Source organism: Bos javanicus, chromosome 12 (assembly GCF_032452875.1).
Source record: "Bos javanicus breed banteng chromosome 12, ARS-OSU_banteng_1.0, whole genome shotgun sequence".
Classification (NCBI taxonomy): domain Eukaryota; kingdom Metazoa; phylum Chordata; class Mammalia; order Artiodactyla; family Bovidae; genus Bos; species Bos javanicus.
In genome coordinates, this window is record NC_083879.1 from 53,358,835 (window position 1) to 53,382,946 (window position 24,112).

Below are 24,112 nucleotides of genomic sequence, written 5' to 3' on the forward strand. Positions count from 1 at the left end.
CATGAATTGTTTACTTCTGCAATTGTTCATTTAATATTTCTAAACTGCTGTTGACCATGGGTAACTGAAACCATGGAAAGTGAAACCATAGATAAGGGGGGACTACTGTATCATCAGCTACAATCTCCATGCTGTATATTATATCCTCAGAAATTATTTATCTTATAATTGGAAGTTTGTACCTTTTGGCCACCTTCATCTACTTCCCCCACCCTCCACCTCTGGCAACCACCAATAAGTTCTATTTCTACAAATTTGTTTTTTTTAACTTCTACATATACATGAGATTGGGCTTTCTAGTTGGCCCTAGTGGTAAAGAACCTGCCTGACAACACAAGATGTGGGACCACAGGGATGTGGGTCCAATCTCTGGGTCAGAAAGATCCCCTGGAGAAGGAAATGGCAACCCACTCCAGTTTTCTTGCCTGGAAAATCCCATGGACAGAGGAGCCTGGCAGGCTAAAGTCCATGGGGTTGCAAACAGTCATACATGACTGAAGCGGCTTAACACACACACATACATGAGATCATACAGTATTTATCTTTCTCTGTTTGAGTTATTTTACTTAACAATAATGCACTCAAGCTCCATCTATGTTGTTGCAACAGCAGGGTTTCCTTCATTCTCTTAACTGAATAATATTCCATAATACACACACACACACACACACACACACACACACCCCACATCTTCTTTAGTCATTCATCCCTTGAGGGACCACTTCTGTTGATTCCATATCTTGGCTATTGTGAATAATGCTGCAACAGACATGGGTTGTTTGTTTTTCTCACATTGAGCTATATAAGTTCTTTGTATATTTTTGGATATGAAACCCTGATTAGAAACATCATTTGAAAATGTCCTCTCCCATTCAGTTAGGCAGCCTTTTTGTTTTGTTGATAGTTTTCTTTTCTGTGCAAAAGTTTTCCAGTGAGTTGTAGTCCTATTTATTTTTGTTTTTGTTTCTTTTACCTAAAGAGACATTCCCCTGAAAATATCACTAAGACCAATATCAGAGAACGTATTGCCTATGTTTTCTTCTAGGAGTTTTATGGTTTAAGTCTTACATTTGAGTCTTCAATCCATCTTGCATTTATTTTTGTGTATAGTGTGAGAAAATAGTCCAGTTTGATTCATTAACATGTAATTGATCGGTTTTCCTAACACCATTTATTGAAGAGGCTGTCTTTTCCCCATTGTATATTCTTGCCTCCTTTGTCTTAGACTAATTGACCACACAAGTGTGGGTTCATTTCTGGGCTCCCCAGTTTTAATAACAGTTAGGGTAAAGAGTATTACTCGTATTACCTACTTCCCCCCAAAACAATTAGGAAATGTTCTCAAGAGTCCCCTTGATAACTAGGTCTTTATTAAAAGTTAGTTTAAAGATTATTAAATGAAAGAAGTAGGCATTAAAATTGCTTAAAAGTGAAATACATAGATTCCTCAGAGTTAAAGGGAAAGTGTTTCTTAGCCTGTGCCATGAGTAAAACATAAACAGCTAAGTCAAGTTGTAACAACCAATTAAAAAAAAATATTTCAGTGTCATGATTACATATTAGGGCACTGTAATTATTTCTCTTAAAATATGGTGTTTTCATTTCTGTCAAAATTTTGCTTTCTTCAGGAGCATTTTATTGATGGCTTTGTAAAGATCTGTTAAGAATGTTATTTATCAGTGGCCCACAGTCACATCCATGACACCAAGGGAACATACAGGAACTAGTTACTCTACCCCCAAATTACAGCTGACACTGGAAATAAAACAAGCCAGATAAATGCTTATTTTATATGAGATTACACATGCTTAAATTCATTGCAAATTTTGCTGAATAACTAAAAAACATAATAATAGCCAAGAACAGGTAGGTATTTAGAATTGATATATGTTGCAAAGAGGCCTTGAAGAACGTCCAATTTCCTGAGAAATCTTCTAATTTAAAAAATGTTGTGGTATATGGAGTTACAAAGTTCAGGAATATGGTAAGCCGATATTTAGTCACATATATAAGTGCCACAAAATGTAGTCACACTTCCGGAACCTTCTCTCTGACTGCACTGCTGAGGTTTTTCTGGGGAATAAAAGTAAAAGGTCCTGGTATTTTCATTTTAATTGCTCTACTTCCACAGTTCTAGGAATTTGGGAATCAATTTGGGACTAAGAATCATGCCAGGAAGATAAATTACATTCATATGTCAGATATTGCCTCACAATGCTATCTGGCTCAGCAGGCTACAGTGAGCCCCCACTCACCAGGCCAAGCTCCAGCCAAAAAAATAAATAAATATATAAATAAAAGAACCCCTACTGTTTCTCCATCAAGGGCAACTCTCTCACAGGGCAAACAAAAGCAACAGAGGGAGGCCAACCAGATCCATGCAGTTCTACGGGTTGCTATGCAACCTTCTGTGCAGGTTGGGCAGCAACAGATGGACATTTTGAATAGAATTAATGCCCCTCTGACCCATGGTTTAAATGGTGCCCAAACCTACTGCCTGATGAATTCTATTAACTATAGGCATACTTACACATATAACATATAACATTCTAAGTGACATGGTTATTACCCTCCTTACTAACATAAAGACATAAATCTATTGGCAAAATTTGAGACTGATAATATTCAATGAACTATTTCTATTTTTTCTCCTTTTCTTGATAAATGAATCACTGATGTCTCATAACCTTGGGCTACATATTTCCTTACAGCGTTGCTCTGATTTCATATGCAAACCTGGCAAGGCCTGCTCTGAGTCTCTGCTTCATTTCTGCACAGAGCCCTGTTTCTTCCTCAGCCATTGTCACCTGTGGGCTCTGGGCATTGTGTGAGAGACCTCCTTTTATTGTAACTTTAAGAAAGAACATAACACGGAATAAATATTTTATATACCTTTGTGAGGACAATGTTGTAACCATGTTCCTGATTGAACAATCAATCTAAAGTCTATACTCAAAGCTGAAAAAGTTCTTTGTCCACCTGCCTTCTGCCCAGGCTAAATTCAAGCCACTTTTCATCATGTGTGAGTAGATTTTAAAGGAATCAGCATGTCATCAAGGATTATCAGGCTAAGATCCCCTCTTTATGTCTCTTAAATTTTATTCACTATGCAACTTACATTGTAGGAATCTAAAAGGGCCATCAGTTTCAAAATTAATCTGGCAGTACAGCATATCATATTGACAGTAAACAGTTTTAAACTCCTAATGAAGCACATCTATGATTGTTGTTGTTGTGTTCAGACCCCCATGGGCTGTAGCCTGCCAGGCTTCTCTGTCCATGGGATTCTCCAGGCAGCGCTACTAGACTGGTTTGCCATGCCTTTCTCCAGGAAGTCTTCCCGACCTAGGGATTGAACCCTTGTCTCCAGCATTGACAGATGGATTCTTTACCACTGTTCCAGCTGATAAGATATCTTAATAAATTGGTATCAAAAAAAAGAGCATTAGCTAGAGAAAGGAGACTTAGGGTTCTACACCTAGCTCTATACCTAAGAAGCCCTATAAACTGGAAAAAAAAAAGAAAAGAAAAGTTTATCTACCTATCTTGTTGCTAATGTCCTCACCTGTAACCTGAAGAGGTCTGGACTAAAGAGTTCCTTTAAAATTTTCTTTACTGCTTCCATTTCCTGAACAACAACTACAAAAACGATGCAGTTAAAAGTCAGATGAGTGGCAATTCCATTTCTAGCTAAGCATGGAGACAATCATTTTCAAAGCCTGATATCCACATGCAATTATAATTTTTTTTTTTTTATTAAGAGGAAGAAACTGAAAAGCCATCAGACTCCAGATCTCAAATATTCTGGGCGTCTTTTCCTCACAGGTGTTCATCTACAGGGAAAAAGAGGCACCTGCCCATGGATTACGTGACTTTTGCTAAGGTTTATATTTTGCACCGTAATCTCTTGCCAGAACCATCCTCTGTGGAGGGGAGCCTTAATAGCACGCTGCCTCCGGTTTCTGAAGTGGTGCTGCTTCTCTGTCAGGCCTCCTGCTGCCGCCCAGTGTGTCTTTGTTTTGGAAATATGAGCGTGGTTTTCCACTACTGCTGCTCAGGCTGTAGTCCCCTTGCTGAGAGTCATCACTTATCTACGCCTATACACACATGCTTACACAGGTCCCATAGAGAAATATTTGCTTGGTTTTCTTTACTCCCTCTTCCAGCTCCCTTGAAGACCCTGGGCATGAGAAACGTGCCATCTTGAATTATGTTGTCATTTCTGGCAAGATTTAGTGTTAAGGACTTTTGGGGTTCTTCCCACTTCAACACCACCTTAAATGATCACTGGATGGCAATGCAGTTCAGTAACAAACTGGTCCCCATCTCAGGGGTTCCACATCCTTTCTAATGAAACAAGGGACTTGATTTAATCCTACAGTTACTCTGGTATTTATCATACTGTATTTCATTGAGCTTTCAAATTGTATATCTTTTAAAAAACTACAGCCCCTTATGTAATGTTTCATTACATAAGTAGTGTTTTTACTTTTCTTATATTTTTATTATAAACTTTTCACATTCTATATTAAATTTTAAAAAATAAAAAGTTATATTTTACATCTACGTATTTCCAAAAATAGTCTTATTTTATTTCAGAGAGATTAATACACATTCAATAGATGTAGATATGGAAAACCAGGATCATTAGGAACAAATGAGTACAAATAGATTAAGTATATTTGAAAGCTGTGCTCCATATGTTTTCATTTAAATTCACAGTGAGAAGGACCCCCCAACTCAGTCTTCTGCTTTGTAGAAGTTGAAATTCCGGGAATGATGCCCAGAAATAAATAACAAATAGGGGAAATGAAAAAGCAATTTTATGCATTGTTCATGTAACAATGCTGAGAATATGTCTTTAATGACCATAGACTCCAAATCTTGAAATGACTTACCTTTTTGGAGGTGAAATTTCCTCCTAATTTAAATTTTCTTTTAATTAAAAAAAATGGAATAATTGCTCCTTTATAACCTCTTAGAGATATAAGGGACTTTAAGATTCTTCTAGGTCAATTATTTCCTTTTTACAAACGAGAAAACTGAATCTGGAGCATGTAGACTTAGATTTAGAGCAAGTCTGTAGTTAGTATTTTTAGCTTAGGCTTTGTACTCAAATATTGTCCTAAAGTCTCTCCAAAGCTCATTTCCTTTTTTTGTTGTTGTTCATTTTGGGAAAATTTCATTTAAGAAACATACATAACATCTAACTTTGTTCCAAAAACAAGTCTTAAGCTTAAATCTGTTATGTTAAATTTTTGTAAATTTCCCTTAGCTATTATTTTAAAATATATAAATTTGTGAATAAAATATCAGTTAGGGAAAAGAATTCATAAGAAAATCATCAGTGAAGAATTAAATTTCCCTTTAGACTAACATTTCAATTGTATTGAATCTTAAACATTTAAGAACTAATTTGAAATGTTTATCAACTCCACTGAACTGCTAAAATTTCCTATCTCCTATAATTTGAATATTCTTTTTATTTTTAGAGACTTCTACTTGCTACAACCTCTGGGTAAACAGTGAATTTTCAACTTGGTTCTTGGGTCAAGAGATTTGCCAGCAAATGAGAGATGAATCAACATACATAAATCTTCATGGCTGATAATGGAATCTTGTTGGTAATTTGGTCGTATCATGACTTGTTTGTAAGACCAGCCATTCTGATGCAAGAAGAAAAAGAAATTAAGTTTAAATGCCAACAGTAGTACTCTCTAGACTTCCTTTAGGGCATCTATAGTCTCTAGGACACACTTTAAATACTCAGATACTCTCTCAATATTGACCATACCATTGGCCAACCCAGTTGTTACATGATGTAATTTAGTTTCTCATTCTGGACACTTACTATTCCTTAAGAACTTTCTTTACCTTATACTTTATCTGCAAGAAGTGTTTCAACATGTATGTTGATTGAAACAGGGGAGTATTCTATATGATGGAGATTATTATTTTTTAAACAAATACAAGATGAGGAAATATGGCTTCCAAATAAACCTAGTTTCCTAATAAAATTTATATCTATGGAACAAGAATGCTTATTCAAAATAATGTGAATTAAAATATCAGGACCTAAAGTATTTTAATTTAAAACAATTCTTTTTCCTAAAGACTTTTGGTTGCTGTTGTTATGCAAATTTTTTTTTTCTTTGGAGTATAGTTGACTAACTGAAGAGGAAAATGGCAACCCACTCCAGTATTCTTGCCTGGGAAATCCCATGGACAGAGGAGCCAGGCAGACTATAGCTCATGGGGTCCCAAAATACATGACTTGGCAACTAAACAAACATAGTTGATTTACAATGTTGTATTAGCACAGTGATTTCAGTTGTAAACACATAAATGTGTGTGTGTATGTGTATATATATACACACACACACATATACAAGTATATTCTTTTTTTGGATTCTTTTCCCTTATAGGCTATTACAAAGTGAAAGTGTTAGTTATTCAGTTGGTCTGACTCTTTGAGACCCCATGGACTGTAGCCTGCCAGCTTCTTCTCTACATGGGATTTTCCAGGCAAGAATACTGGAGTGCATTGCCATTTCCTTCTCCAGGGAATCTTCCACTCCCAGGGATCAAACCCAGGTCTCCCACATTGCAGGCAGACTCTTTAACATCTGACCCACCTGAGAAACCTCTGATGGGCTGCCATGCCTTCCTCCATGGGAACTACAGGTTATTACAAGATACTAAGCATTGTTCCCTCTGCTATACAGTACGTCCTTGTTGCTTATCTATTTTATATATAGTAGTATGTATCTGTTAATCCCAATCTCTTACCTAAAAACTTTTAAATACTAGGTATCCATTGTAGTTGTTTCATCTCCAATCTTGTCTGGGGAGGCAAATTAGACTTAGTGGAAATTTTAGATTTTTCTGTAACCTGTTGGTTCCATCTGGCTTAAACTCAGGTCCATTTTACTGTTGGAACATATCTGAGCTAGTGAAGAGTGGTGGCTTCTGCTTCCTCAGTGGTCATTGCTCTGCCTGTGTTACATACCAGTTTATGAATTTTGTTGACAACCAAGCTCCCAATTGTATTCAAATCCTTCCTGTTCTTTAATCAGCAGAGAAAGACAATTAAACTCAGAAAAGATCTGATAACTGTCTATTGATTTAAAAGGAGGAAGGAGCTATAATCAAAAAGTTCTGCTTTGTATTTTAAATGTTTTATATGCCTGTGCCTGTAATTTATGCAATTCAGTTTTCTTAATTTAAGCAAATATTAGTAATCTTCTCACTTAGCATGTGTCAGTTGAACCCACTGACCAGCTACAGTTATTCATTTCCATTTTCTATTTCGGAAGACTCTTGCTAGTTCCTAAAAAACATTTGCCCTCCTTAAAACTTATGTTTCAGGGTATTTTCTATCCAGCTCTTGCAGAACAGTAGTTTTAGGACTTGCTCTTCAATGTAAAAGGGGGATTTCCAGAGTCAGTTAAGTTTGGGAAACACTGCATACTATGCTTTAACTCTTGAAGATGTGATAGTAGCATATTAAAGACTTTGAGGAGTCCTACAGTGACAGTATCAATTTAAACATAATTTAATCCTCAACACTTTTTATACAATTTTGTTGTTCAGTTACTAAGTAGTGTCTGACTCTTCGAGACCCCATGAACTGTAGCAAACCAGGCTTCCCTGGTTTCACTATTTCCCAGAATTTGCTCAAATTCATGTTCATTGAATCAATGATGCTCTCCAGCCATGTCATCCTCTGCCTTCTCCTTCTGCCCTCAATCTTTCCCAGCATCAGGGTCTTTTCCAAAGAGTTGGCTCTTCGCATCAGGTAGCCAAAGTATTGGACATTTTGTTCATCATCAGTCCTTCCAGTGAATATTCAGGGTTGATTTCCTTTACTAGTGACTGGTAACACTTACCAAATACCAGTACCTAGCATTCCCAATTGGAGAAGGCAATGGCACCCCACTCCAGTACTCTTGCCTGAAAAAATCCCATGGATGGAGGAGCCTGGTAGGCTGCAGTCCATGGGATCAAGAAGAGTCAGACACGACTGAGAGACTTCACTTTCACTTTTCACTTTCACACATTGGAGAAGGAAATGGCAACCAACTCCAGTGTTCTTGCCTGGAGAGTCCCAGGGACAGGGGAGCCTGGTGGGCTGCTGTCTATGGAGTCGCACAGAGTCAGACACTACTGAAGTGACTTAGCAGCAGCAGCAGCAGGAGCACTCCCAATACAGTTTGGGAAGGTGGCATGATGCTGTGTAGTGTTTGAGCTTTGGAGGCATATAGACTTTAATGTAACCCAATGATTCTCAAAGTGTGGGGCCTGAGCCAATAATATCTGAGAACTTACTGCTGCTGCTGCTAAGTCGCTTCAGTCATGTCCGACTCTGTGCGACCCCAGAGACGGCAGCCCACCAGGCTTCCCCGTCCCTGGGATTCTCCAGGCAAGAACACTGGAATTGGTTGCCATTTCCTTCTCCAATGCATGAAAGTGAAAAGTGAAAGTGAAGTTGCTCAGTCGCTCAGTCGTGTCCAACTCTTAGCAACCCCATGGACTTCAGCCTACCAGGCTCCTCCGTCCATGGGATTTTCCAGGCAAGAGAACTGGAGTGGCTTGCCATTGCCTTCTCTGATTGAGAACTTACTAGAAAGTGCAAACTTTCAAGGCCCACCCCACATACACTGGATCAGAAACTGTAGGTGTAGCCCTGTCTATCTGTGTTTAAGTAATCCTCTGATGCATGCTCCTTAGCACTGCTGGTCTAACTCCAAGTATTTTATTCATCAGATTTTTCAGATCAGGCAAAATGGGTAGGAGAAAAGTAACCAAAGAAGCAGATACCAGGATGGGCTTAATACTACCAGTGCCTCTGTCAACCACTGACTTTGCCATTTACACACTGTGAAAAGTGGATAATGCTACCTACCTTGAATGACTTGTGAGCATGCAAACAGTTGGCATATATTAGGTGTTCAGTAAGTGGTCTGACTTCTCACTGCAGTGACAAAAGACAGATGCAGATGAGATGTAAGAGGACTAGCAGTTAAGATGTCATCAACTTTTATGACTAACTCAAATTGTCTATGTCATAAAGTCAAACACAGGCTAGTACTTCCTAGTTTTTTGTTTTAATTAGTAAAACTCTGCCAGTGTTTAGTGACTTTGGTAGTGCCATAATAGTTTGGTTAATTTAAAAGGTTTTTTTCTTCTTGCTACACATTATTTTTTTCACATTATTAGAGTTAGTTTCTACATTAATAGAAACATTCTACATTGTCATTTCACAATTCAGGCAACCTGAGTTTTGACTCAGGCAATTTTGTTTATGATGTCAAAGAAGCCACATTGATAGAATTCTATTTTAGTCAAATTATTCTATTCTCATTAAGTTGTACAAATATATTTTTCCCTAAGTGATATAATCAAATGTACTTTTCTTATATGCATTGATTTGATCAGTACATTGACATCTTTGGCCTGAAAAGTGTCCTTTGGGAATATCTGATGACCATTTATTGAAATGTCTTCAATAGATGGTGAAAATACCAGATTCAGCAAATTTTTCCCCTCTACTTTAGGTTAACAAAGACAAAGAACATGTCATTATTTGGGGTTTAATTATCTTTATCCATAGCAAAGAAGATGATAGTCGTTTTGACTGTCTTTGGTAACTTTGTTAGATAAGTAAATATATAATAGTTATAAAACACATGTTAATCTTATTTTCATTTGTGACAGTCTCTAATTGGCAGAGGACAAGGTTATTCCAACTCTGAGAATGCAGTGAGCTTTGTGCTGTTAATGTTGGATGAAGTTATGCTCAGTTTCTCAGTCGTGTCCACCTCTTTGTGACCCCATGGACAGTAGCTTGCCAGGCTCCACTGTCCATGGAATTTTCCAGGCAAGAATACTGGAGTAAGTTGCCATTTCCTACTCCAGTGATGATGTTATCCTTTTCTAACATCACCTAGGGACTCACATCTGGAAATAAGTAAGTTACTCACAGCAAACCCTCATCTCCCCTGTCAAACTTATTATTTCCATTAGGGCACCTTTTTCCACCACCGTTCATCCCATGTCTCAAAGCTTCCTTTGTGGAGAATGTTGTTTTAACAGAGGAAAGGAGACACCCAAGTAGTGGAGGTTTGTTATATTACCCCTCTTTGTGGTATTTTATTTTAAAAATAGGTCTATTAGAAAGGAATAATAGCCAAAGAAAGTAATACACTAGCAAGGGGAGAAATATGAGACGCTGGGGCCAGCTTTGTATCTCAGATCGCCTCAGTAGTAAGCAGCCAACCCGAAAGGGTGGTGATGCATACTCTCTTATTCTCCTCACTGTAGTTCATCCACTGGCATATCCAGGAGTGTTCTTATATTCTTAGGCACACTTTTGTTTTTGCTTGGTCTGTTTATTAAACATAAACCCCTCATATTTATGTATCTTCCTATAGGATCAACTACAGAATGCTGTGTAGAGTGGACACATGCTCAATACCTGTTCAATAAATGTATGGAACATCAAACTGAATAAGCATTGACTGCCCTCAACTGCCCTTGCTCCCCAGGCAGCAGATTTGGGCCAATTAGCTACAGCTTTTCAATGCAATTGTGTGATAGATACAACTAATATCGGGGGTATTCAGTTGATGATATTTACTCATTTACACATCCATTCATTTAATTAATATTTACTTTGTTCTTACCACATGTAAGGTGCTGGAAATAAAAGAACAAATTACATTGGATCCCTGGTCATAAGGAATATACTGTACATAGAATGATGCCTGATAGGTCTGGCCAAGTGTTAATTTCCAAGTCATTAGAGAATATTTGATATTTGAATATATAGAACCAATAGGTTGAGCTTTTCTTCTAATAAGGAAATAAATGGCATTGTAAGTACTGAATAGGTGCTACACAACTACTTTGATTCCTAAAATTCCTCTAAATTAAAACATTTTAATTAATTCATTCATTGGGCAAAAATCTTGCTCAATGATCCAAATGTCCAGCAACTTATGTTCTGGACAATATTCTAAATATTGATTATACATACATAGAAAGGAAAAAAAGAACAATAGAAATAAAGAAAAATGAAAAGTACTTGAAATGGTTAAGCTCAGGAGATACAGAATTAACCCACATGCAATCAAATAATTGAATACCACAAAAATGCCTTTCTGTGAGATGGATGTAATGCTTTATTTCTCTTACTTAAGATAAATAAGAAAGGAAAATATTATAATTAAAATTTAAGGTTTTTATTTTTTACCCCACATACACATATATATAGGGCATTCTACACTATTGTGAACACACTGTAGGATAATGTAAAAACTATTTCAGAATACATCTATGATCTCACCAAGGGTAGACCAAAATTCTCATTAAAAATCCCTTCTCTACGTCTATTCAAACAGAAATCTCAACTTTCCTTTGACTGAAACAAACAATAATTTTAGTGAATTCAGTGAAATTACCAACTAACCTGCTGGTTGGATTTATTCATTTATTTGAATGATTAAGTGTAAGCATTTCCACTATTTATATTTATTATTTAAAGACTAAAACTGCACATGTTCTCATGTTTCATTTATTAACAGAATTAAATTAAAATGACATTAGTATAATATATGCAAAATAAGTATTATTTTAAACCTTATTTTTATTTTTCATGTTGGTTTTTTTTTTTCCCCTCATCAAAGAGGGCACAGACATTGTCAGTGTGCAATAGCTAATTTTTGACTTTTGGAATTCTGAGGATTGTTCGCTATGTTATCATTTCATTTATATTATAATTTTCTTTTCATTGTGTTTATAAAATAAAGTGAATTACTTGTCTTATTAGTATGTCTAACACTATATAATATCCTGATTTGCATCTCATCTATGTTGAACCATCATATATAATAACCACCAAGATTGACTTTTTTTTCCTTAGCAGGGTTGAACCCCCCTTTAATTTGTCAAATCTGTTATTTGAACAATTTGAATTACCAGCTTTTATCTCAATTTCTTGACTGCTGTTTAAGAGGATTAGAGGCCTTGCTCAGCTTCACCAGGGTAGCTAACGGTAAGAGGCACCATTGCAGCTCAGCTCCAAAAATCAATGAACTGAGTCTGATTGACTGAGTCTCAATTACTCTGTGGAAAAAGCATAATGCTGATCTTCTCTACTTACACAAACCAAGTCAGACAGAAACCAGCAGTAACCTCTTCCTTTTAAATTCAAATATTAGGGAGGGAATAGGAAGAGAGAGAAACAACAAAATATAAAGAAATGAGAAGAGATGAATTTTGTGTCCAAAGATGATTTTAGCATTTTGCTAAGAATTCAATTTTACTGATAAGAGCTTTTTAATTTTGAAAAGCACTCAAAATTCCCAATAATTATCATCTCCTTTTTCTCTTCTAGCTTTAGTAAGCAAATTTACAAATACAGACAACCAAGTAAACTTTTCACTTGAAATATATTTTTTTTCATTCTAGGGAAGTTATAAAGAAAAACTGAGTATATGATTTTTCTCATTTTTCCTCCTATAGAAGCTTCTGTGAAGCAAACACACTTATTCTGATGCAACAAGATATTTTTTCCTCTGTTTACATTGTAATGGCACAAAAATATTAATGATCCTTCTTGTCATATAGGTTAGAGTTAAGGGACAAAAATGATTTAATTTCATTTTGAAGGTGTTTTTACAGAAAAGAGGCAGTCATCTATTTCATTTAAAGGGATTTTTTCCCCCTAAGAAAGCTTATTATTTAAAGAAACAGGTCTAAGAGACTAGATCAGATGTTAAAATAATTCTATCAGAAGTTATACAAGTTAAGATACTACAATCACTCAAGAAACCAAGGAGCCTGTTGGCAAAAGTAATTCCTTTAACTCTCAACAACTGGGCAACATTTTCTGGGAAGAAGAGAGTCCCCAGAGAACAACAGCATTTTATATGATAGAATCAGAGTGTTTTAGAGATTTTCAACCATGTTTTGCAACCATCTAATTCTAAGGATCAGAAACACACCAAGTTAAGGGACTTGACCCAGGTCACAAAGCAATTGAAGTTCTAAAAACTAAGGATGAAAATCTTGGCATAGAGGATTTTTAAAGGCTTTGAAAGAGTATAAAATTTAAACCTGAGACATTTTCATCTGATTTGGAATGTGTTTTGGATCATCAGGTCAACAATTTTAATTTGGAGTTTGTAATTCATTTTAATCCATGACTTAAAATATAAGCACATTTTTGTCAAACATCCTAAAGTTTTGAGCAGAAGGCGGTTAAGACAGAAAAATGAATAAAATATCACTAAGGCATAATTTCTAGTGATGGTTGTTTGTTTTATCTGTCTGGAACCTTCCTTTTGATGAATGGGATATTTTCATGTCCTGTGTGAGTAGATGCCCCTCAAGCTGTTCTCTCACCAAAAAGCAAGGATGAATGAACCTGAAGAGGATGGTCGTTAGAATAAAACAGGAAATAACATTATCCTGAATTATAGTCTGTAAAAGTGAAATTTTCTAAAACTTTAATTATTTGCCTTTTCTCACTGTGAAGGCACTTTGCAGTAGAATAACTCAGTAACAAGTGAAATTTGGAATAAGTCAACATTCTCATTAAAACAAAGTCATCTGATATTACTGAGAACCATATAACAGTTATTGAAACCTGAAGCTTCAGAGAAGGAAATCTTTATTGTAATAAAGGAATCAGCAACATTGTTTATAAGCCTCATTTCCGTGGCAAAAGATTAGTTCATTCAATAAGAATCTTGTAACATGGTGCCAGCACGGGTGCAATAAACTTTATGGAATGGCTCATAAGATTAGACTAATTAAAGATAATCTAATTTGGACAATTTTATCTTCTGGAAAAGAAATGTGATGTCATCCTCTGGGAAGAGACAATGTTTAGTCTCTGGGGATGTGCCAAACACACACACACACACACACACACAAAATCTCACAAGATATGTGCAATAATAAGAATTAGGGTTGATCCAAAGACAGTCTTAGATCTACCCATTGCCTCTCAAAAGATCCACCATATAGACTGTTAAGCCCCATAATTATCTCCCCTATTTGTGACAAGCCTGAGCTAATCAGTCTCTGAGGGAGTTTTTCAGCAGATTCTGAGGAGATTCTGTGTGCTTCACGGTGCTCATCAAGCTATTTTGTACTCAGAACCGCAAAGAGCTGACCAAAGTTCATTATCCTCATCTAGACCAGAATTAATTCCAATTAAGAAAAATAGACATTTAAAAAATGTCGGGTACTTATGATTTAGAACAAAGAGTCTTAGCTATTTTTATAACAGCAGCATAGGTTCTAGCTGCCTATAATCCCATATTAAAAGATTAGAAAAAACATCTGAAGAAATCAGAGAGTGTCTAATTGAGGTTCTTGCCTTTAATCCTGCAAGCCAACTCCCTCTTGGATATCAAGATCTGTCAGTGGTGAGCCAGGGGAATTCTGTAAGGAAAAAGCAACCACGAGGAATATAATGTATTCTTTCCTACTTAAGAACTAAAAAGGGGGAAAACACAGTTGGTGATATCAAAACATAAGTCAATACAAAATTAGGGGAAACACCCCAAATGGATTTGTAAATAGAAGCTAGTAAAAACTGAAGAAAGAAGCTTGACATTGCTCTTTTATAATGTTTAAAACCATTGTGCAGTAGAGGGTAGACAAATAAATGAAAAGAATTCTCAGGAAAGAGTAAATAATAAAGAATAACAACAAAAACTGAATCCAGACTCTCACTAGCAAGCAATTCATAAACTTTTTATTTAATAAATATATTTTACTTGAGTATAGATTGTTAGACTCTTCATTACCTGATTGTCTGTATGTAATGTTATTCATTCATCTTGCCAGAGAATGATATGTTAATAAGAACTTTCTTATCAACTCCAAGGAATAGTACTGTGAGACAAAGTTTTCCTGTATAGCTATTATAGAATTGTGCACAATACCTTTTAGAAGCTTCACTTATTGACAATTAATATTTTATGCTTATTTACTAAAGGGAAGACAGGTTACAATTCACGAGCAATAAGTTAAATGAGCATAAGAAGGAATAAAGGTGTTTAAGAAATACAGACTCTTTTACAACATAATAAAGGAGAAAACAGTAATCAAGAAGAAAAAGGGGAAGAAAATAGTGTATTACAATCAAAATATACTTTAAAATAATATCATGTTTTAATCACAAAGTAAGATCTTTGCTTCCCTCACTAACTGCTTAAAAACTGATATAAAATGTAAATTATGCAAAGACTATACCTAATAAAATATATATATTTATATGTGCCTGGTAAACATATTTCTCTTCAGCCTATTATGCATTAATACTTTAAAAGGGTTAATTTGCTGCATATTAAGAAAGTTTTCTTTGCATCATAAACAAACTCACATATAATATTTTAATAGGTGATTTAATATTTTATTAACAATCTTTTAGTAAAAGATGCCTCTTTTGTAACAAACTAGATTTTTGTGGGGCAACAAGCATCATTAGGAGTCATTCTATAATATACGGAAATTTGGAACTGAGCATAAATATGAGAAAATTACATGACATACTTTTTTCTTTTCAACTACAAATGGAAAACAGTTTATAGAATAATATATTTTCATCTGTACATATTCTTTCACAAGAGATCCCATACTTCATCAGAAAATACCACACTGAATATTCATACATTAGTAACATTTGAGCAATGTTTACACAGGTTGGTGTGAATGATCAAACTAACAGATTTAAAAACATGGAATTTTTTAAAAAGTGATTTTCATAAATATTATAGTTAGTTACCATCTTGGCTATGATACCTGATTTTTGAAATCCAAATTTTGATCAAATATTTAAAGATATGATTTATTCTATTAAGTACCAGAGATTATGAAATTACCACAAATTAATGACAACAGATATTCTATTAGACTCATATAGAGTCAATGTGAAAGAGATGAAATTCACAGATACTGACTGAATTAATTTTAATAGTTATTAAAATGGGCAGAGGGCAAAAATAAGAAGGGAGAGGTATCAAGCTAAAATCTAAATTCTCTAAATGCCCCATTAAATTTGAAGTTGTCTTTTTATGACTTTACGGAGTTGGCCACTGCTTGAGGGAGCCAGTATATCTGAAACCCACTTAATCACAAAATGTCAAATGGAAGATGAAATTCACCCAGTTACTTGATTTATACTTAAAATAACATGCTGTTTCAGGAATGTAATTCTAGCCTGCCTTCTTAGTTTGATCTAAGAGACTTCAAACCTTGAGAACTGCTAGCATAGTGAAAGTAACCTCCTTGGTTCAGATGAACATGGAAATAGTAAACCTTTATCCTATTATCCCCCAAAAGGTTAACACTAAGAAACTACTTGGGTGTTCAAAAGAAATACTGTCTATTACCATTTGCTAGGTTATTTTTTGGGGCTTTCCTGATAGCTCAGCTGGTAAAGAATCCACCTGTAGTGCATGAGACCCTGGTTCGATTCCTGGGTCAGAAAGTTCCCTCGGAGAAGGGATAGGCTACCCACTCCAGTGTTCTTCGGCTTCCCAGGCAGCTCAGATGATAAAGAATCACCTGTAATGAAGGAGATCTAGGTTCTATCCCAGGGTTGGGAGGAGCCCCTGAAGGAGGGCATGGCAACCCACTCCAGTATTCTTGGGCTTCCCTGGTGACTCAGCTGGTAAAGAATCTGCCTGCAATGTGGGAGACCTGGGTTTTATCCCTGGGTTGGGAAGATCCCCTGGAGAAGGGAATGGCAACCCCCTCCAGTATTCTGGCCTGGAGAATTCCATGGACTGTATAGTCCATGGGGTTGCAAAGCCTCGGATACAACTGAGTGACTTTCACTTTCAAGTGAATTGTTAGAATAAAGTGTGGTGCTATGTCAAAGAGCGACCTAATTGAACTAGAAAAGCCCACTACTGCAAATAACTCTCTGAAAAATACAATTCCCACATCCAGTGATTTTTGTATGCTTCAAAGTTTCAGTCTTTGCACTTGAAAATTGTGCAGTCTGGTTGGTGAGACAAGACAGAGAAGTGTTTGTGAAGTCAAAATTTTACATACAACAACTCAATAAGTAAAAGCATATGTATAACTTTTAAAAATTTGTGTGAATGCTCCCATTTTGCTATTTTTTCAGTAAAGTTGTTACAATCCTGGGTAGATAATTGACCTTTCAAAATGATAGGATGTAAGGAAAGGACATGTAACAATAACATTGTTATTGTTATAGTAAATAGTTATTTTGGCTATAGACAGCTTTTTATATAAACAGTTCATACTTGTTCCTAACAAATTTAATTTGTTGTTATTGCTGATCTTGAAGTTGTTATTTGCCCCTTTTTATAAAAAAGCAAATGACTTTCAAATTGAAATTAATATTCCCTTTCACTTATTTACTCTGACCTAAAAAAAAGGAAGTCTTTCTGGTTGGCTTGTATTTTCTTTGTGTTTTGTTATCTTACCTGTACATTTCATATCCTACATTACATATACAACAGGAAAGCATACACATTCAATTTTGTTCCTTCCATTTTTGACCACTGTTAACACATATTATGGCCATTTTTAATTCTAATTCTGTTTGCCAAGATATTGGCTCTTTCTTTTACTTGATGTCATAGGCAGACTTAACAAGCATACCTGATAGTCCATCATCCTGGTCATTGAAAAAAAGTTAAATGGCACTGAACTGGAAACTGACCCTTGCACAACACTTCTTATTATATTTCCCCCTTAACTCATCCCCCAAATGATACTTATAATCTGCATCTTTAGATGTGTTCCAGGTAAGGTTGGCTAGTGGTCCTTTGGTAGGTAATATATTTCTAATAGTTAAGAAATATTCTAATTGGAAATTTTTGTAGATATCAGTAGAACTCTTAGGGAACTGAATGTTCCTCTTAGAAGAGAGGGTTATGCATATGTATCAGTAGGCTAAAATTGGCCCTTATAAGTATAATATGAAGTCATGAAGCAAGGAAAACAGTTGCTGCACTGAAATGTCCATTACTTGCTTCAACCTAGACTAAGGTATCCATGTGACCCATGGGAAATTAGAAGGAAAAATAGCATTTTATAAATCATTTAAGTTTTCACTGTAGCTATCCTATTGGTAAGTTAGGTCTAAATAACTGTCTTTACTTCTATTTGTGATTGGAAGATCATAGTTAGTGAATCCTACATTGTTTCTTTCATCACGTTTACCTTTAATATCACCCCATCCAAATGTACACAGTATAAAATATGGACACACACACATACGCTATTATGAATAATAAAGCAATATAGAGGTATTTCTGATTGTGTTGGTTCTTATACTTTTCTCTAAAAATACTTTTTAGTTTTTACCTTGATGAAGCAAGCATGACTAGAATTCCATAATATTCTCATATTAATGCTGCTTCCCAGACAGGCCATGGAAAGAAGATGACAGAGCAAAATGGAAGTTTCTTAATACTGTACTAGGAAGGTCAAGTTTAAGATAGTTTGATACTGTTGCTGAAAAAAGACCAACAACTAATAAAGATTTATTAAATCCCTAATATGTATTTAAAAGAAAGCTAGATGATTCTGAATATGATAAAATAAGATAGCTCTCCTCAAAGAGCTCATCAAGGACTGATCACTTAGTTATGACAATAAGACCAGAATGGATCATGTTGACAAAACAGCATAAGACTGATCAACTGTACTGAGCAGAATATATATTATAGGATTTTAAAGATGATTAGATAGTCTGGTTTGATAGTAAAATGAATCTTTTATGTAAGAGGCATCACTTGAAAAAGGATTTGAAGGATAACTAATAAGTAGATACGTAGAGTTAGGGTCTACCTATCTGGTCCCATAACTTCATGGCAAATAGAGGGGAAAATATGGAAACAGTGACAGACTTTATTTTCTTGGTCTCCAAAATCATGGCAAATGGTGACTGCAACCATGAAATTAAAAGATGATTGCTCCTTGGAAGAAAACCTATCTACAAACCTAGATAGCATATTAAAAAGCAGAGACATTACTTTGCCAACAAAGGTGCATATGGTCAAAGCTACAGTTTTTCCAGTAGTCATGTATGGATGTGAGAGTTGGACCATAAAGAAGGTTGAGCTTCAAAGAATTGATGCTTTTGAACTGTGGTGTTGGAGAAGTCTCTTGAGAGTCCCTTGGACTGCCACGAGATCAAACCAGTCAATCCTAAAGGAAATCAATCTTTAATATTCATTGGAAGGACTGATGCTGAACCTGAAGCTACAATACTTCAGCCACCTGAAGCAAAGAGATGACTCATTAGAAAAGACCCCGATGCTGGGAAAGATTGAAGGCAGGAAGAGAAGGGGACAACAGAAGACGAGATGGTTGGATGGCATCACCGACTCAATGGATATGACTTTGAGCAAGCTCCAGGTGATGGTGAAGAACAAGGAAGCCTGGTGTGCTGCAGTCCATGGGGTCAGAAAGAGTCAGACATGACTGAAGCAACTTAGCAGAGCAGCAGCCGCAGCAGATAGGTAGGCAACAAGGTTGAGATGATTCCAGGTGGTAGAAAATAAGATTTAAAATCAGCAAGAGGGACTTCTCTGGTGGTATAGTGGATAAGAGTCTGCCTGCCAATGCAGGGGACAAGGGTTTGATCCCTGATGGGGGAAGATTCCACATGCTACTGAGCAACTAAGCCCATGCACTACAAGTACTGAAGCCCACGCACCCTATACCCATGTTCCACAGCAAGAGGCAGCATCACAACGAGTAGCCCATGCACTGCAACTAGAGTGTAGCCCAGCTAGCCACAACTAGAGAAAGCCCGTGCACAGCAACAAAGACCCAGGTATATATTTTGCAACCAAAAATATATATATATAAATACAATAAAAAATATTTTTAATAAAAGCAGGGAGATGGTAATGAGACAATGACACATTTTCTATGGGTTTACATTTCTTACAAATATTGGTGAATCTGTGTTACGTTACAGAAGTCTGATAGTGAAGGACAGGGAAGCCTGGCGTGCTGCAGTCCATGGGATCACAAAGAGTCTGATACCACTTAGCAACTCAACAACAATAACAGAATTCTGAAGGTGGTAGTTTTTAGAGATGCCGGCTCAGAGCATAAACCAGAACTAAGGAAGTACCTTAGTTCGCTATCCTGTGGAACAAATCATCCATCAACTTAGCAACTTAAAACAGCAAAGAGTTATTACCTCACAGTCCCAGTGGCATACGTGAGCAGTTTAAAGAATAAGTGGTTTGGGTTCTGGGTTCTCAGGAGACAACAGTGAAGTCATATCTAAAGACCAGCCAAAGGAGGATCTGCTTCCACTCTCAGCTATTGGCGAGCCCTGGAAGGCCATCTTGTGGAGGGAAAGAGCGAATTAGCCGGGATGGCAGTAGTCAGGCTCTTTCATCCCATGGCCTTTCACTCTCGGCCCGTATTTTGTCAATAATGATTCTGTAACAGCGGAGATCATTTATAGCACTGAGCAGGACCATCACGGTGTGCTCACTTGGCCCCAGGCCACTTTTGTTCCGTTTGTCTATATTAGCTCCACCTGAGAACCCCTTTGCTGCCGCATCGCCTAGGAGAGAATAAACATGTCTACAGTTTCTACAGCTCCTCACATCTTCTTCCAGCTTCCCTGCTCATTCCTCGCCTACCCTGGGTTCATCAAACAGTGTGAACAGTGAGACACCATCCAAACTCACCTATATGGGTACTCCACAGGACTCCCTCTACAAAGGCAGCTGGCTTCCCTTGGAGTGAGTGAGTCAAGACCCAGTGAGAGCTTCCAAAGTGGAGTCAGGTATTTTTATAACCCAAGGTCAGAAATTAAAATCCAGGAGGCAGGATAAATTGCAGGCCATCTTGGAGACTGCTTATCACAGAACGCAAGGTTAACATTAGGTGGAGAGAGAAGAAATCTATTCTCTCTCTTGGCTTCATGCTCTTGTAGGTAGAAGTCATAGAATTTTGAGGTCTTTGAGAATCCTTCCTTATTTTCAGATATTACTTACATTACAGAGAGGGAGCTGGGAAATAGGAAAGAATAAAAATAAGGATATTAAAGCTTACAAAACGTAGTTTAATCCCTCTTTCTTCGTGTGATATCATTTCCCTGTGTAATTGTTTAGTCTAGGACATGAAAGAGATGCTGTTTCTTTCATCATGTGTCCTGAGGCATTGGTGGTCACTGTTATTCAATGGTAATTCCCTTTCATTGAGCCCAGAGAGTGACCTCAGGATCTTTCCTGGTACTGTGTCTCCGATGTTTACAATCAACTGATGAGACATAAAATGTAACTTTTTTTTTCCCAGTCCTAGCCTTTACAGGAGAAATATTTCAGCTTTCATTCATATATGTACATTTGATTTATAAAAAAAAATATTCTCTCCAGAGTAGCAAGGAAAAAGTCACTTTTTAAATAAATGGTCTTGGGTCTATTGGACATTCATTTAGAAAGAAATTCATTTACCTGATGCCATATACAATTCTAGGTACATGATAGATCTAAATATGAAAGACAAGCCCATAAAGAAAGTATTTATAGAATAGACTATATTAAAGATAAAATTTCAAGTCTCATAAAAAAGCAAGCCATGAGTGTAAATATATGCCATGGGTAAAAATATATACAGCACATATAAATTGTGAAGAATTTATATCCAAAATAGATTAAACACACCTATAGACCAGTTAAAAAAAAAGGGAGATAACTCAATAGAGATAGGGGCAAGAAATTTGAAAAGGAATCTCACAAAAGATGATATCTCAGTGGATAGTAAACCCGCTAAAGAAGATTCTATATCTACTGGAATAGCTGAAATGAAGACTGAAGTTGTCTTGTGTTGGCAAAGACATAGGTAATGTCAATGTCATTCACATTCCACATAATGTGAATGTTAGTACAATCATCTTTAATGTTGGATAACTAATTAGGTAACCACATACTATACAACTGGGAATTTAATTCCTATACACGAACAGATTAGATAAGTGGTGATATGGTTATGAAATACTATACAATAATGAAAATGGAAGAGAAAAACCAAAATTACATGCAAACATTTGAATTAATCTCACAAATGTAAAGCTGAGCCAAAGAAGCCAGATGTGAAAGGATATATATTTACATGTACATATGTCATATATATGGAGCTTCCCCAGTGGATCATGGGTTAAATAACCTGTCTTCAATGCAGTAGATGTGGGTTTAATCCCTGGCTCGGGAAGATTCCCTGGAGGAGGGCACAGAAACCCACTCCAGTATTCTTGCCTGGGCAATCCCATGGACAGAGAAGCCTGGTGGGCTACAGTCCATAAGGTGGCAGAGTCGGACACCACCAAAGTGACTTAGCACGCACACACACGTCATATAAATACATGTATATATATGGTGACTTACATATATATAATGACTCCATTTATATAATTTAACACAAGCAAAAAAAAACCCCATGGTGTTAGAAGTCAGGAGATCAAGATAGTGATTGATTGCTTTGGAAGAAGAAAGAGGAAATAGATGTTGGTACAAGGAGTATGAGGGACCCAAACAGGAATTCCAGGACACTGGTAATCTGTTTCTTGACCTGCATAGTAGTCACCTGAGTGTGTTCATTTTATGATAATTTATTTTCTATGACTTTTGTACTTCTCTATATGTAACTTGCTGCTGTTGCTGCTGCTGCTGCTAAGTCATGTCAGTTGTGTCCGACTCTGTGTGACCCCACAGACGTCAGCCTGCCAGGCTCCTCTGTCCCTGGGATTCTCCAGGCAAGAATACTGGAGTGGGTTGCCATTTCCTTCTCCAATATGTAACTTACTTGACACTAAAAAAGTAAACAACAGATGAAGATTTATCTCAGTGGAATCAGAGGATATTAAGGAAAAGATTCTATGCTAGTTTAGAAAATCAGCCATGAAAAAGATCCATCAACCATGAAATCAGTATGACCCTGAATTCCATAGTAACAAGGAATCTAAGAGAATAGAGTACAGAGTTTAAGAGATGTGTCACTTGAAACATATACATGAGATGTGTTTAGCATTGCAGCATCTCCCTGTAGCTTATTTGAAGCAGGTGAAGAATATTCTTATAATGTATCCCAACTGGAATTTTAATAAAAAATTTCAAGTTAGTTAGATTCAAGTTATATTTTACATGTATTAATATTTATCCTTCCTGACTTCTTGATGTGTGAGTTTGGACTTCATAGAGTTTGGTCTAGATTTGAGAATAGAAAAGAATATTAACTCAGAAGGGATGAAGATAACATTTCTTATTATTTATTATCAAATCAAAGAGCAAGCCTGCCAAGGGCATATTCATGATGAAGGATGCATGGAGTTGTGAGGGGACTCAGATTCCCAGGGCTTTTGTTGCTTGTAAATGTAGACCTGAAGTTAGTGGTCATAGTAGCCACACAGAACAGGGCATCACCAGGTAGGAGCATTATGTATGAGCTCACTGTCTTTGTATATCATCTTAGAGTAGGAAAGGAAGGGAAAGAGGAATGTCAGCTCTCAGGGGTCCACTCTTAGCATAAACAAAATATCTTGCATACTTATTCTCATGCTTATTATTTTCATTCTAGGGTATCAAGGGTGGGGACAGTTTATGCCTTCCTGTTTTTAAGCCTACTCTAAATTTCTGCTGCCTGCCCTAATGGGTTACTTTCATTTCCTCCTTCCCTCGTCTCTTCATTATTAAAAAATATTTGTAAATCCCAGTCATGTATCAGGAAGTACAATAACCCCAGCAATTTAAAGTTGAATGGTACTTAGTCCCTACTCTCCAGAAATCCTTAAAACATACTGTCATATTCCAAAATATATATACTGAAAGCATCCAAAAATGTAAAGTGAGTATTCATCTTTTAGTTTCAGGTGGCTTGAATTTTTTCCTTCAAATTTACAAAGAAAGTAACTTGAAGAAATAAAGAGCTTATAAACATGTTAAATTGCTCTCAGCTAAGATTTGAGGAATTTTTAAAAATGATGCCCTTTCTATTGGATAAATAATTTTCTAACTTCCTTCTTGGGTTCAAAGACCAATGTCCCCATAACTGTAACAACATGTGATCTTAAGATAGTTGCCCTTTT

At 36.3% G+C, this 24,112-nt stretch overlaps 1 long non-coding RNA gene across 1 annotated transcript; it reads right to left on the reverse strand.

The window, feature by feature from the left end:
* Positions 1-5,465: 5,465 nt before the first annotated feature.
* LOC133258083 (uncharacterized) lies at positions 5,466-9,005 on the reverse strand. The gene is made up of 2 exons (XR_009739805.1): positions 8,906-9,005; positions 5,466-5,666 (listed from the first exon to the last, which is right to left on the reverse strand). It is a non-coding gene; the product is annotated as an uncharacterized LOC133258083 (long non-coding RNA).
* Between the last annotated feature and the right edge of the window lie 15,107 nt (positions 9,006-24,112).